The sequence below is a fragment of the Tribolium madens genome, unplaced genomic scaffold (genome assembly GCF_015345945.1).
Source record: "Tribolium madens isolate multiple individuals breed KSU strain unplaced genomic scaffold, Tmad_KSU_1.1 Scaffold_1;HRSCAF=32;Tcas5.2_LG8, whole genome shotgun sequence".
Classification (NCBI taxonomy): Eukaryota; Metazoa; Arthropoda; class Insecta; order Coleoptera; family Tenebrionidae; genus Tribolium; species Tribolium madens.
This window is the reverse complement of record NW_025400984.1, coordinates 7,266,498-7,279,381: the sequence shown is the minus strand read 5'-3', so window position 1 is coordinate 7,279,381 and position 12,884 is coordinate 7,266,498. Positions and strand designations below refer to the sequence as shown.

At 31.4% G+C, this 12,884-nt stretch overlaps 1 long non-coding RNA gene across 1 annotated transcript; it reads right to left on the bottom strand.

The window, feature by feature from the left end:
- Positions 1–11,118: 11,118 nt before the first annotated feature.
- On the bottom strand, positions 11,119–11,639 carry LOC123003962. The gene is made up of 2 exons (XR_006412660.1): positions 11,503–11,639; positions 11,119–11,455 (listed from the first exon to the last, which is right to left on the bottom strand). It is a non-coding gene; the product is annotated as an uncharacterized LOC123003962 (long non-coding RNA).
- Positions 11,640–12,884: the final 1,245 nt, after the last annotated feature.

Genomic DNA, 12,884 nt, shown 5'->3' with positions numbered 1-12,884 from the left:
TTTCTTCCAAAGTATACATTATTATCAATTATTATTGAAAATTAGTTGAAACAATAAACGTTTCATTAATAACAATTTATTATTAATTAATAAGTGACATTAATGACAGAACTAGAGCTTTCAAAAAAAGTAGACAAATAAAGTTACATGCAAAAAAAATTCAAAGCCGGCTAGATGAAAATCATTTATAACCATTCTGTATAATATATCGAAATGAGTACTGTAAGAGCTCATTTTTCGGACTCAAAATGGATCCGGAAAGCTTAGTTTACCGGACAGCATGAAATAATAGTTACTAAGACAAGAGTTTTATAGACAGTTTAAAAAACGAGGTCGAAGTTTAAACCATAAAACTTGTGTTGTCTTCAAAATTGTTTCTAACACTAATTTTAAATCAGAAATTTTACTAAATTCAGAAATTTGTAAAATAGTGTCAAACTTGACAAAATGGCAAAGTAAGTGTATTTTATGCACTTATAAAATACGATGTGATTGACGACGTACTTTATAGAAGAGGTAAGCTTAAATGCACCATAGAAACAATATGAGATTTTAGTGTTGGAAAAATATTTTTTTAACATTTCAGCACATATTTTCATGTTATTGTGTTTTTTTTTTAAATAAAAAGATTTATATTTTATTTATTTAAATAAAAAGATTTTACTTTTTATTTAAACCATTCATAACTGATATACCTACCGGGTGCATAAAAAGTATAGAACCAAGCGTTTTTTAATAAACTAGTGCAGTGTAAAGTACTATAATAAAATTGTGATTGTTTTTCAAGACTAATTTTTTTCAAATTTTCTTTTAGTGAGTTTTTTTTTCGTAAAATACGTAATTAGTTTATACAAAAAATCGTTGGTTCCATACTTTTTATTCACCTGGTATGTAGTTATATAATTAGACACCATATTTTACGTATGCTAGTAGAAAAGATGCATTTTTAAACAAAAAACCATTTTTATTAGAAACGCATTTTCCAACTTGTCATAGAAAAAAATGTTGGTATGGATTTTTACAAAAATTCTTAGTAAATTTGAACAGTTTATAAAACTTGAAGAGAAAAAATGTTATCATATTTTTTTTTTTAATAATAAATGAAAACCGTTAATGTTTTCAAGAACACAATACAATAAATTAAATTTTCAACAGTCTTAGGTGGGACAACCTTTAGTAGAATAGTCACAGTGGTCATATTTTAACAAAATCATTTATTTACAAAAAAATTACAATTATTTTTTTATAAATTCAATTAATTTAAGCATTGTTGAAAGATATATGAATTAGTGTTTATTTTCTTTATAATGATTCCATTTCTAATATACTATAAGTCGAGACTTAAAAAGCGAATCACTTACATGTATTGTACCTACTTGTACTCTATTCTTTGTATGGGTTAATAAAAACATTGTGTAGAGTAGCTTTTCATTGTTTAATGAAATGTTTATTAAAATTATCCAAAAAAAAATTCAGCACCGACCTACTTAATCGCCTAAATACCAAACACCTCCCGTGCACCTCATGAACTCTCCTCACCGCGCGTAATAATTATCATTTCGCCGTTTAATTACAAGCGATTTTCATCTTGCAAGTTCATTATTCCACTTAGCAAGTATAATAAAGCCTCCGAAGTCGATCCCTGTGGCACACCTTGCTCCACGAGAGTTATCTCTCCACATGCGTGCCGAAATTTCCAGCTTTCAGCAATCAGGCTGTCGAAAGCAATTTACTTCACGTATCGCACTTGAAACTCTGTAATTTCCCGATCTCGTGTGCCGAACGCTTCAAAATTACATAGCGCATCTTCGGCGTGTTCATTAAACTCGGCCGGTGTGTGAACCACCGATTTGATGGATGCGTCCGTCAATTGTGCAAACTAGCGGTAGCTAAACTGCGATAAAAACCCGATAAAAGGCGTAATTTACGGTTGCTTATGTAAACGGCGATATCTTAATTATTCGTGTAATAAATTCAGCTCGTAAAACATTAATAGTTGGATTTTTTTCCGTTATCTTCAAGAAATTTTGGTGCTCTGGTAACCGAGTGAGGAGAACCGGTCTTATAAATTAGAGATCTATCGATTTGATATGTTTTATTCATACGCATACACAATTAAGTTTTTCGGTTTAATTGGCAATTTTATAAGAGCAACTTTCGATTTTCATCCGCGTTTGCGTCGTGACGCACCGTTGAAGTCTCCCTAATTAAACCGCTATTTTGCAACACTGCCACTCGCAAATTCGGAATTATAAATGCTAATTCTTGCAGAACGTCCGCCCTTACTCTACTATTAATTGCCAAAGAAATTTTGTAATGTCTGAGGCATTTTTTTAATTTTTGTTTACTTCGCACAAATTAGATATCGATATCACGCATTTATTTTGTGCGTGTCGAGTAAAGCCCAATTTTGCCATACACGTAAATTTCAAATAAATGGCATAATTCATAGGTGATGCAATGTTTACTTAAAGCAAAGGAAGTCAATAATTCAGTTTCAGCATGATTAATGAAAGAATTTGTGGACTGCTTAAAAACTAATTAACATACTTCATTATTCTTCTCCTACGATAGTGAAAGATGATCGTAAAATTTGCAAGAAAGTTGCCGCAAATAGTTAGAAACTATTTAATTTAAATAACGATATTAGAAAACGATTTTTCTTAATTTGTGTTCTCAAATCGTAAATCTATTAAATTAAACTTTTTGATATTTTTGTAGTAAACTACCAATGTTTCTCAGTTTTTTTTAATATTTAATCAAAATTAAAAGTAAATGTAGTTTACGAGTTATGAGCTACTTTGCATGATGATTGACATTCTAGTTTTACTCTTATGGCGAAGTTGAAGTTTTGATGCATTCTTGTACAATAAAACTGTTAATCACTACCAGCAGCTTTTGGTTTTATTTCATTTTAAACTCGTTTTTTTTTGTAAGGAAGACGTCATTAGCAAAGAAAGAAACATAAAAGTGTACATCCACAAGGTGTAATTAAAGCCAACATGTAGGCATAATAAACCGATTTATTTGACCTACCACACAGTTCCTTCATTCTTCCTCTCGTTACTTAAACGTCCATGAAAAAAACTTTGATAATTATTAGTTGCACGAATAATTTCTCAATTTTTTCTTATCTGATCAGATTATTTTCTTCACAGCTTATTTACTAGATCTAAGACAGATAAAATTCGATTCGCCCTAAGGCTTCGAAAATATTTACTTTAACAACCTGTAAATTACCAACACTCAAATTACAATGATTTTCGCGGTTTCTACAGCATTGAAATGTATACTCTGTAATTTTTGAATTATATGAAAGTAAAAGTTTTTTTCTACTGGTTGACAAATTGTCAAACTAGCTCAAATCGTCAAACCTCATCAAGATTCTTGCGTAAACGGTTCGCTATTAAGTATGCAAATTGAAATTTGACAGCCTTTAAATTGAGTAATAGATGCCTTTTCTACAAACGGCCCCATGTTGGTTATTTGACGATTATGTCGTTTTGAGTGTTTCAAACTCCACTTTGCAAAATTTATGAAAGCATCAGATCATGGCGAAAGGCGAGCTTTAAACGGTTATATAACTAGTCCTTTTTTTCCAGTGTTTAAAACAATCTTTTCTTTAATTATTAAAATCTGTTAATAGTTTTGTAATCATCGCAACACGTCTTGGCATCAAATAAAGCAATTTCTTCTGGCGCTGATCACCAGGGGTTCCTCACGACTTCTCTCATCTCAAACGGTTTTACTTTCATTGTCTCGTGGTATTTCATCACACCGAACGGGAGTCATTATTGCTCGTTATTCGAATACAATTTGTTGGCAATAATCCTTTTTCTGACAGGGACACTCCTGCTCCGATGCATTTATCAAAGCAGCCCACCATTGCTTGTTTGCATGTCGAGTGGCGATTTTTACAGCGTTTGCAGGAATCGAGATTTATAATATTCTCAGGTTTAAATAGCTACGATAACGACCCCGCCCGCTAGTTAAACACAGGCTAGTTCGGAATTTGCAAAGGTCAATTTTATTTATTGTGTGGACTGATATGTGGAGACTTATGTAAGGAGAAAAATTGAAGGATGCCGTAGGGTTGAGGTTTGGAAACTGGTCGAGGCGCACGGAGTGAGGAAGGTCGGGGAGAGATTCGAATGGACCGTTCAACCTTCTACCGTTATACAAATGACTCTATTAAACCTAATATTATATTAATTTATTAGTGATTGGCTTATTTGAACGCCGAAGCACAGTAGGTGATAAGTTGTTTTGTTTATAACATAATCTTAATTCATGTCAGTAAATTATCATAAAAATAACTCATATTTATATAGTGATAAATTTGTTTACATTATTAAATTATGAATTGTGAAATATACAACACAGTGCAAACTGTTTAATCCGACCAGCAAGCGCCTGCACACGATCATCCAAAAACTGATAAGATTTATCTGCACTTTTTCTAAAGTAGCTCCATATATGGTATTATTTTTTTTTTGGCTGAATAAATTTGACTTAGAAGTGGTGTCTCAGAAGACAACTAAACTAGGTAGTTTTTTCAGTTAATTTAACATTTCTTTTTATAATTTATATAAATACTTATAATATAACAACAAAAAAATTGGATTTTATGACAAATTAATTACTATTTATTATTAGAAATTCCAGAAACAATTTAAACAAAATTACATACACGGATTAAAAAACATGTGTGTAATAGCAAAGGCAGATTTTTATGTAGGTATTTTTTTATATAAAGTTAACAATATACTTATATAATAATAGACTTAATTTGTGTGATTTATGGTATTTATATTTTTAGTAAATAGTTATACATATTTTAAATTTTTAAGGCATACTTGATTTTTCAAAATTAAATTTATGTTAAAAATTAGACTTTAACCAAGCAAGACTAAATCCCAAAAAATTAAAAATTTAAATCTTTTTCAAGAGTCGATTCACCTGTCCGGGGACACAAAAAAAGGTGTTTCTGTTATGATACATTTATGAATAATCTATGCATGGTACATGAGAAAAGACATTCGTGGTTTGAATTGAATTTAATAGCAGATTTTTCAGTTTCTATACATAGCTATTTTTCTAATTTTGGCCAGTCTATGTAAATGGACGACTTATTTTTTTGTAATATGTAAGGAATTCCGTTATTCCAGAGTAGTATTCAATTTTTTTTTTAATGGTAACCTTTGGTTATATTTTTAAATGCTATAAAACATTTATGGCGAAAGTTTGAAAAAATACAAAGTGACTTAAATTCTTCTACCTTATTTATTTTATTATTAATAGATAACAAAAGAAAAAAAATTTGCACATTTGTAGGAGGTTTTACTCTACCGTAAATTTTATTTGTTTTATAGAGGGTGCGCTAGAACTCTTTAAAAAATTCTATCTGTCAAAAAATTTTGACATTTAGACATTTAGTTTTGACATTTTCATGTCTATTTAATGATACTGATGATTTTGAATATGTTTTTTTATAATTGTTTAGTGAAAGTACAAAAATTTTGTTAATAAAAGCCACAAATAACATTAAACAGAGTTACAATTTAGGATACAGCTTCCTTGTTTCCTCTTCTAATAGCATGTAGCAAAAAAACTTGTTAAAGTAAACAAAAATAAATAGGGTGAAGGTGCAAAATTCAAACTGTCATAACTTCGAAATGTTTGTAGATATATTTTTTTTAATATTTGTTCCATGTTCTTGGTGTCTTACCTTACGTGGCATTTTTCTCTGGGGCGCGAGTTCTGGCGCACCTGTATATTATACAGGGTGCTAAGTATGAAAGTGCACTCAAACAATCATAACTTGACTGTGTTTTTGTATTTTTTTTCAATTTTTTTTAATTGTTTTTTTATGACTTTTCTTTTGAATGTAAATCGTATATTTGAAAAATTTAAAGTCTTTTTTTGTTTTCGTATGCAATTTCAGTTTTTGCAAAACGGAAAGTGAATCATCTTACCATATGCATATGCCTTTATCCGAGCGGGGGCGCTTGCAAATCAGATCTAATCGCATCTTAACCAATCGACGAGCCCCCCTAGTGCCAATAAATCGGCGGGAATTATGCGTCTGCCGTCATTTCGACATCGGCAAGCAATTAAATCGTAATTGTTAGTATAAATAACGTCCGGTAATAACGCGAAACAATGTTCGTCCTACACGAAGTGCATTCGTCAGTAGCGCGCGTTGTAGGAAACGAATAAATAACTAAATATCGGCAGAAATTGCATTCCGTGCATTCGGGCTGGAAAGGTTATGTTGTAATGCCGCATATTTACCAACTATCTCACTAAACTTATTAGACGGTTGTGTTAACGATTATTGCGCGCAGAGGAAATCGGCTATAATTACAGGCAGAAGTGTCAACGAGACCATTCAGAGAATTCCAAACGATTTTTTCTACTTTCGTGTCCACCGCTTTCATTTATTGATAAAACAGTTTCATCGTTGGGTAAGAGGTGATTAAGGTGATACACCTACCGGCCATTTGAATTTTTTACCAACAATTAAATATCTGCTGTTTTTTGCGATCATAAAAATTAGAATTTGCTACTGCCTAGCTTTCAACAATTATTCGGCGGCAATTATATAAGATTTTAATTAGTGTCGCACCATTATGAGATCTATTTATAATATGATATAATATGATAACTGAACGTTATCTAAAAATAAATGAAAATAGGCACGCGATTGCGATTTGTACCCTCCTGGCGCTTGTTATGCAAGAAATGAAAACTACTGAAACCGATGAAGGTTGTTGTCCTACGCCAAGTTCTTCAAGATGCTACAGGGTGAACAAACAACATGAAACTAAGTGTTTTCTAAATTATTTACTTTCAGAAGAAAATTCATGGAAAATGAAGAGTTACGAAAATTTTGGAAATTCTGCATTTTTTTGATGACAATCAAAAAAAAATCAAAGCTTTTATTTTTGAAAAACTATCATATTTTTATAGTTTATGTATTATTATTTATCAATTTTCTGAAGTAAATACAGGGTGCCCCAGAACTCGCGCCCCAGAGAAAATTTTCAAGTAAGGTAAGATACCAGGAACATGAAAAAAATCTTTAAAAAATTCTATCTGCCAAAAAATTTTTACATTTATTTTTTGACATTTGAAATTTTTTTATATCTGTTTAATGATACTGATGATCTTGTATATTTTTTTTACAATTATTTAGTAAAGGGACAAAAATTTTGCCAATAAAAGCCACAAATAACATTGAACATTGTTATAATTTAGGACACAGCTTCCTTGTTTCCTCTTTTAATAGCTTATAGAAAAAACTTGGAAAATTATTTTTCCAACAGAAATAAATAGAGTCAAAGTGCAAACTTTAAACCCTCATAACTTCGAAATTTTTATAAATATTTTTTTTTTACATTTTTTCCATGTTCCTGGTATCTTACGTTATATGGCATTTTTCTCTGGGGCGCGAGTTCTGGCGTATCCTGCATATAGTTTAATAAGAAACTTATAATATTTATTTATCTTGTTGTAGCCAGGAACGAATTAGAGCAATTTGACTGAAAAAATCAGCATAAAACAGTCAGTTTCTGAAAGTTTACAATATTAAGCTTTTTGACCCTCAAGTGGGTCCGGCCTCAGTTTCCCGTCAATAGTAGGTTTCGCTCTATTCTCATTGTCGAAAATTCGTGACTGACCACGCCAAATGGTATAAAAGCCCATGGTTAAGCGTGACCAATTTAACCCAGTGCGAGTGTTACGTAAAGTTTGTGCATTGTATCCGATTGAGAAGTGTCCCATTGCACATCATTTCATATTGTAGCCGCCCATATGACTCACACTGAACTTTAACCAAACTGACCTTTCATATTTGTGTTTTGGGGTCTTGATAATCTGTTATCCTGTCTTGTAGAACATACACGATGAACTGGTCGCCTACACAAAAAAGTCGCATTTTTCACGCAATTATAAAACCGAGATGAAATCTGATAAATTAAAGCGAGTTTTTTAACAAAACAGTCATCAAAGAGCGCACTTTCATAATCGACAATAAAATTTACTTATTACGTCGCTGAACACCTTTTATGAAACGTTATCAAGATATCGAGGCACTTTAGACTTTTTTCAACTGCGGGTAAGTGACATTTCAGTGAAAGGTTCATTTTTAGAAAATAAATTCTTAAATTTAAGTACAGCTTTAGGAATTTCAGGGTTATTTATAAAGTCACTGCAATTATTTTAACTGTAAAATGTTCGGTTTCAAGCGCAGGTCGCGTGTAAATGCCATTCTGCAATCATATTTAATGTTTGAGACGAATCGGGATGAGGTATGCGACAAGAAGATGATTCTGAATATTCCAGATGTGCATTGCAGTGACTGCAGTTTCCATAAACGATGGAGAATTCTTAAGTAATAACTAATAGAAATTAAAAAAAAAGACAGAAAATATTTATAGTTTTATAGTAAAAATGTTTTGATTAAACAATCGAGTCATCTCGAGAGCAATCATTACGAAGTTAAGAAAGCTCCTGCGCAACACCAGCATCTCCGTTACGTAATCGGTGCTTTTAAATGAATGGGCGTTTGATGGTATGAACTTTTACGATGCGTCTTGTGTGTAATAAGTTATTGCGAACCTGGAGGCATCACAACAACAACAATCATTGTAATCCGATTACGTAGATTGAGGTCTTGAGTTCACGCCCATGATGAACCCCGCAAGGGTCAAATATTCACACTCATATACTGTCTGATTCGCGACGCAACTAGCGGAAGCAAGGGCAGATGGTAGATATGCACTTTAGAGCATCTATTTTAGAGCATCTATCATAGGCGCCGACAAAAAGTCGTTCTTTTACAGTAAATTGTTTAAAGTTTTTTTTTACTATAAATTATATGTGCCTGTTGTTATGGTGTACTTTGACTCAAAAGGGCTCTATTTTTTTAACAGAAATCATTAAAATGCGAGCGAGTTGAAAAAGTCCATTAGTGGTAAAATTAAAGAAAAATTATATAGGACATTGGTAGATACTAATCTAGGCCATCGCCTAAAATTATTTTCGTGTCTCAAAAATAAGTTACGATACAAACTTGTGTTTTTTTAAATAAAACACCATATGTTTCTTAGCGTTTTTGGATGTAGATTTATGACAATGTTTTTAAGCTAAACTTTTATTACCGATTTTGCTTAGTTTTAAAAGTAAGACGGTTTTTTTGACAAAAACATGCTCTCACAAAAACTAAGACATAGAAATATTTTTTTACTACCGCAAAGAAGAAGGTACGAACTATAAGGTTGTAACATTTTTTTAGTGTATTGCAATTGCAAAGATAAAAAAAATGAAGGCGTTTGTTAAAAGTTCAATAACTGAAAAGATATTTAACGTTAAAGATTAAAAAAAAATACTATTGTTTTAGTAGCCAAAAAGTGCACAGTTGCACAAGAGATGGAAGAAATATCACTTAATAATGCCATTTGTGTTAAACTGAATTCATTATTCTTTATTTTTACAATAAAATAATTCGAATTTCAGTATTTATAACGACTTTTACAATCTCTTGATAAATCAACGGAGAAGTGATCCGTGGTGGAATTACTATGGTTGCCATAGTATCAACAATGCTCAGATATTGATAGGCATTGTTGCCACAATTAATATTGAATGTTAAATATCTTTTCATTTATCAATTCTAGACATTAAAAGTTAATTTTTTTAGATAAACAATTTATCAATCTATTAGATGCAAAAATAAAAAAGGGTGTTCTATTTAAATTTTTAAGTTATTTAACTTTTAACAAACTTATTTTATTCTTATTTTATTAATCTTCACAAAAGCAAAACACTAAAAAATTGCTACAGCTTTAAATTCTGTACTTTCTTCTTTGCAGAAGTAAGAAAAACTTTGTTTTAGCTGTCTTAGTTTTGTGTAATAAATTTTTAAAGGGTGCATGATTTCGTCAAAAAAAACCTCTTATTTTTAAAACTAAGCGAAATCGACTAATAAAAGTTTAGCGTAAAATCATTGTTCTAAAAGGCTACATCCAAAAGAGCAAAGAAACATACGGTGTTTCAAATTAATTTAATTTTTAAATAAAAAAAACACAAGTAACTTATTTTTGAGACATGCTGTATGGTTGAAAATAATTTTAGATGATGCACTAGATTAGTATCTATCAATGTCCTATACAATTTTTTTAAATTTTATCATTTAAAGGTCACTAATGGACTTTTTCAACTCGCTAAGACAACATGTAAGTATAAGTTTTTACAATTTCAGACGAAAAGTTTTTGAGGAAAAAAAAATACTCTCTGGGATAAAATAGTTATTTGTATTACAAGAGAGGAAAGTGTATTTTTTCCTCCCGCGTGTGGAAGTAACTGCCCGAGACTTCTCGACAGCAGTAATCACTCAGGAAGGAAAAAAAACACTTTCCTCCAGTCTAATACAAATAATTTATAATTTAGGTATAATAAAAATAAGAATTTTTCTTGATATTACAGTTTCGCCATTAAATCTAGCAGCATGTTTTTTCATTTTTATGGAGGAGGTAAATTTTTACCTTCCTGAGTGATTACAAATATGTTTAATGTAATTTTAACAGATAAGGGAAGAAAATTTTTACTTGCCTGGGAAGTAAAATGTCACTTTACTTTCTGAAATTAGGGTGAAAAAGAAAAAATCGTGTTTTTTTGTTTTGAATCGTTTTTTTTTAAAGAAATTAATTACAAAGCACTATCTCAAATTCTCAAACAAAAGTAAATTTTTGTTTCACTATGAAAAAATATTTCTTTTAATTTTATTGCAATACCATGAAATTTAAAAGTGGCGAGACGGCAGGTGCCTCACTAGGTACATACACAGATTTTCTTGTGAGGTGCTTGAGCCCAGAGGCATTAAATAAGTCGGCGCCTATGTTATCTATTACTTGTCAGTCTTGAAAAGGAATTCTGCGAAATACGGGAGATGATGGTTGCCGGTGCCGATATCCGGTGCATGATGGATAATCAGCTTAGGATTTCCTGTTTAAACTTTTACATGTTTTTGCAAAATTCCTGCAATTATTTTTATAATTGAACTTTCAAGAGAGCAGGGAGAAGAGAAGCAGCGGAATGAGTAAATGAAATAAACAGTTGTAGCTAAAAGATTTATTGAAAATAATTTTACAAATAAATAAATTGCACACACCTTCCTTTTCTAAAACAATACCTACTCGTATAATTAAATCAGAAATTTTAAATAATAAAATTTGTTGTTTTTTGCGAATCGAGAAAATTGTTTTGGGTGCGATGCTCACGTCGTGTCTCGGTCTGCTCTTCTAGTTTCCTTTTGGAGGCCTCGGATGACCCTGTTGGGCGTGCAGATGGTAATTACGGTCCCGCATAATGGACACTTAACGCCTTCAGCGACCGATACTTTACAAATGGAAATACAATGCAACAACCTTTTCTTCCTCGTCCATCCATAAATCTGAGAATAATGATTTTAAATGACCACGAAATGTCAAAATTATTTACATCGCAGTCCAATCATTATCAATTAGAGCCGTGCCGGTTTGTCCATCGATGGAAAGCAGGACCGGCATCGGAGCATGAAGTTTTTTGCGTACGCCGGAGATCCACTTCATAAAACGTACGCAGGCACCGACTCAGTGCAACACTTTCACCTCCCCGATTAGGTTATTTATATCAGAAATAGTGGCACGCGTTCACAAGAAAGGACTAATTATTTTTAATAGTCTTTATGTAACTCGATCGACGTCCTCTCTCTAATGCGAAGCGGTGTCGGGTTGCACGGCTACGATCTCCTTCTAATCGAGCTGCTTTCATTAATAACTTGGCTTTTATTCCTTGACGTTGGCTAATGGGGAACGAGATATGAATTATTAAAAGAAGCATTGTTTCTGGGACATTTTTGCGTCTACGGTGATGCCTACGAGCACATGTGGACACGTCCAAGTTGACATCTTAAATCGTCTAGGATGGTGGGTGAAGCTGCTTAAAGCTGTGTAAAGTTTGGAAATAAACATGCTTTCGTCCCATTAAGAAAACATGTATTCGAAGGAGTGCTGTTCTCTTGCTTTTATTGTTTCAAATCATTGCAGGTGTTAGGTATAACAAACGTATTTAGAGAAAAACTGACATAATTATACATAATTAATATGTAACCATAATCGAAACATTCAGGTTCCATTTCAGTTTTTTTTTACCTTGCATGTGGTTTTTGTTATTATACCCACTTAAAAAATTATCGGAAAGCTAATAGTTCCGAGGATAGTTCTTTCTGATAGCACTTGCAGTATGGATTTAGATTTATGAAAAAAAAACTTACAAATTTTTAATCCGTATCCGTATAAATACTTGTCATTATATCTCCTTTTTTAATCTCCGCTCTAATTTTAATTATTATATTTGTTTGCATATCAGTTAATTTTAAAATTTTGTTTTACAATTTTTTTGTTGTGTTTGTTATTTTTGATCAAAAATTATTAAAAAAAAAATTAAAATAATCTTATTAGTATTACCCTTCGATTGATTAAAGTAAATCATTCAAATGTAAATCAGTTCATTCAAATTTGTAAATCGAGATCGTAGTTTAAATTCGAGCGACCGTTATTAAGGAGCAAAAATTTAGTAGATCGAGAATTTTAAACTATAAAATTTAAAAATTACTTTGTATACGCTCCAGAAAATAGCTGTTTCAACTCAAATAATAAGGCTCTATAATGAGTTTTTTTCGGGCTCAATAAAATAGTACGCAAAATGGTTATTTTAGCTACTCAGTACACAAAATACAGTTTTTCCGGACGAAAAACTCAATTTGATTATTACGGTGTAATTTTTTTTTAACTAAATATGAATTCGTTTTTTTGGGAACTTTAACAAAAAAATGTTGTCGT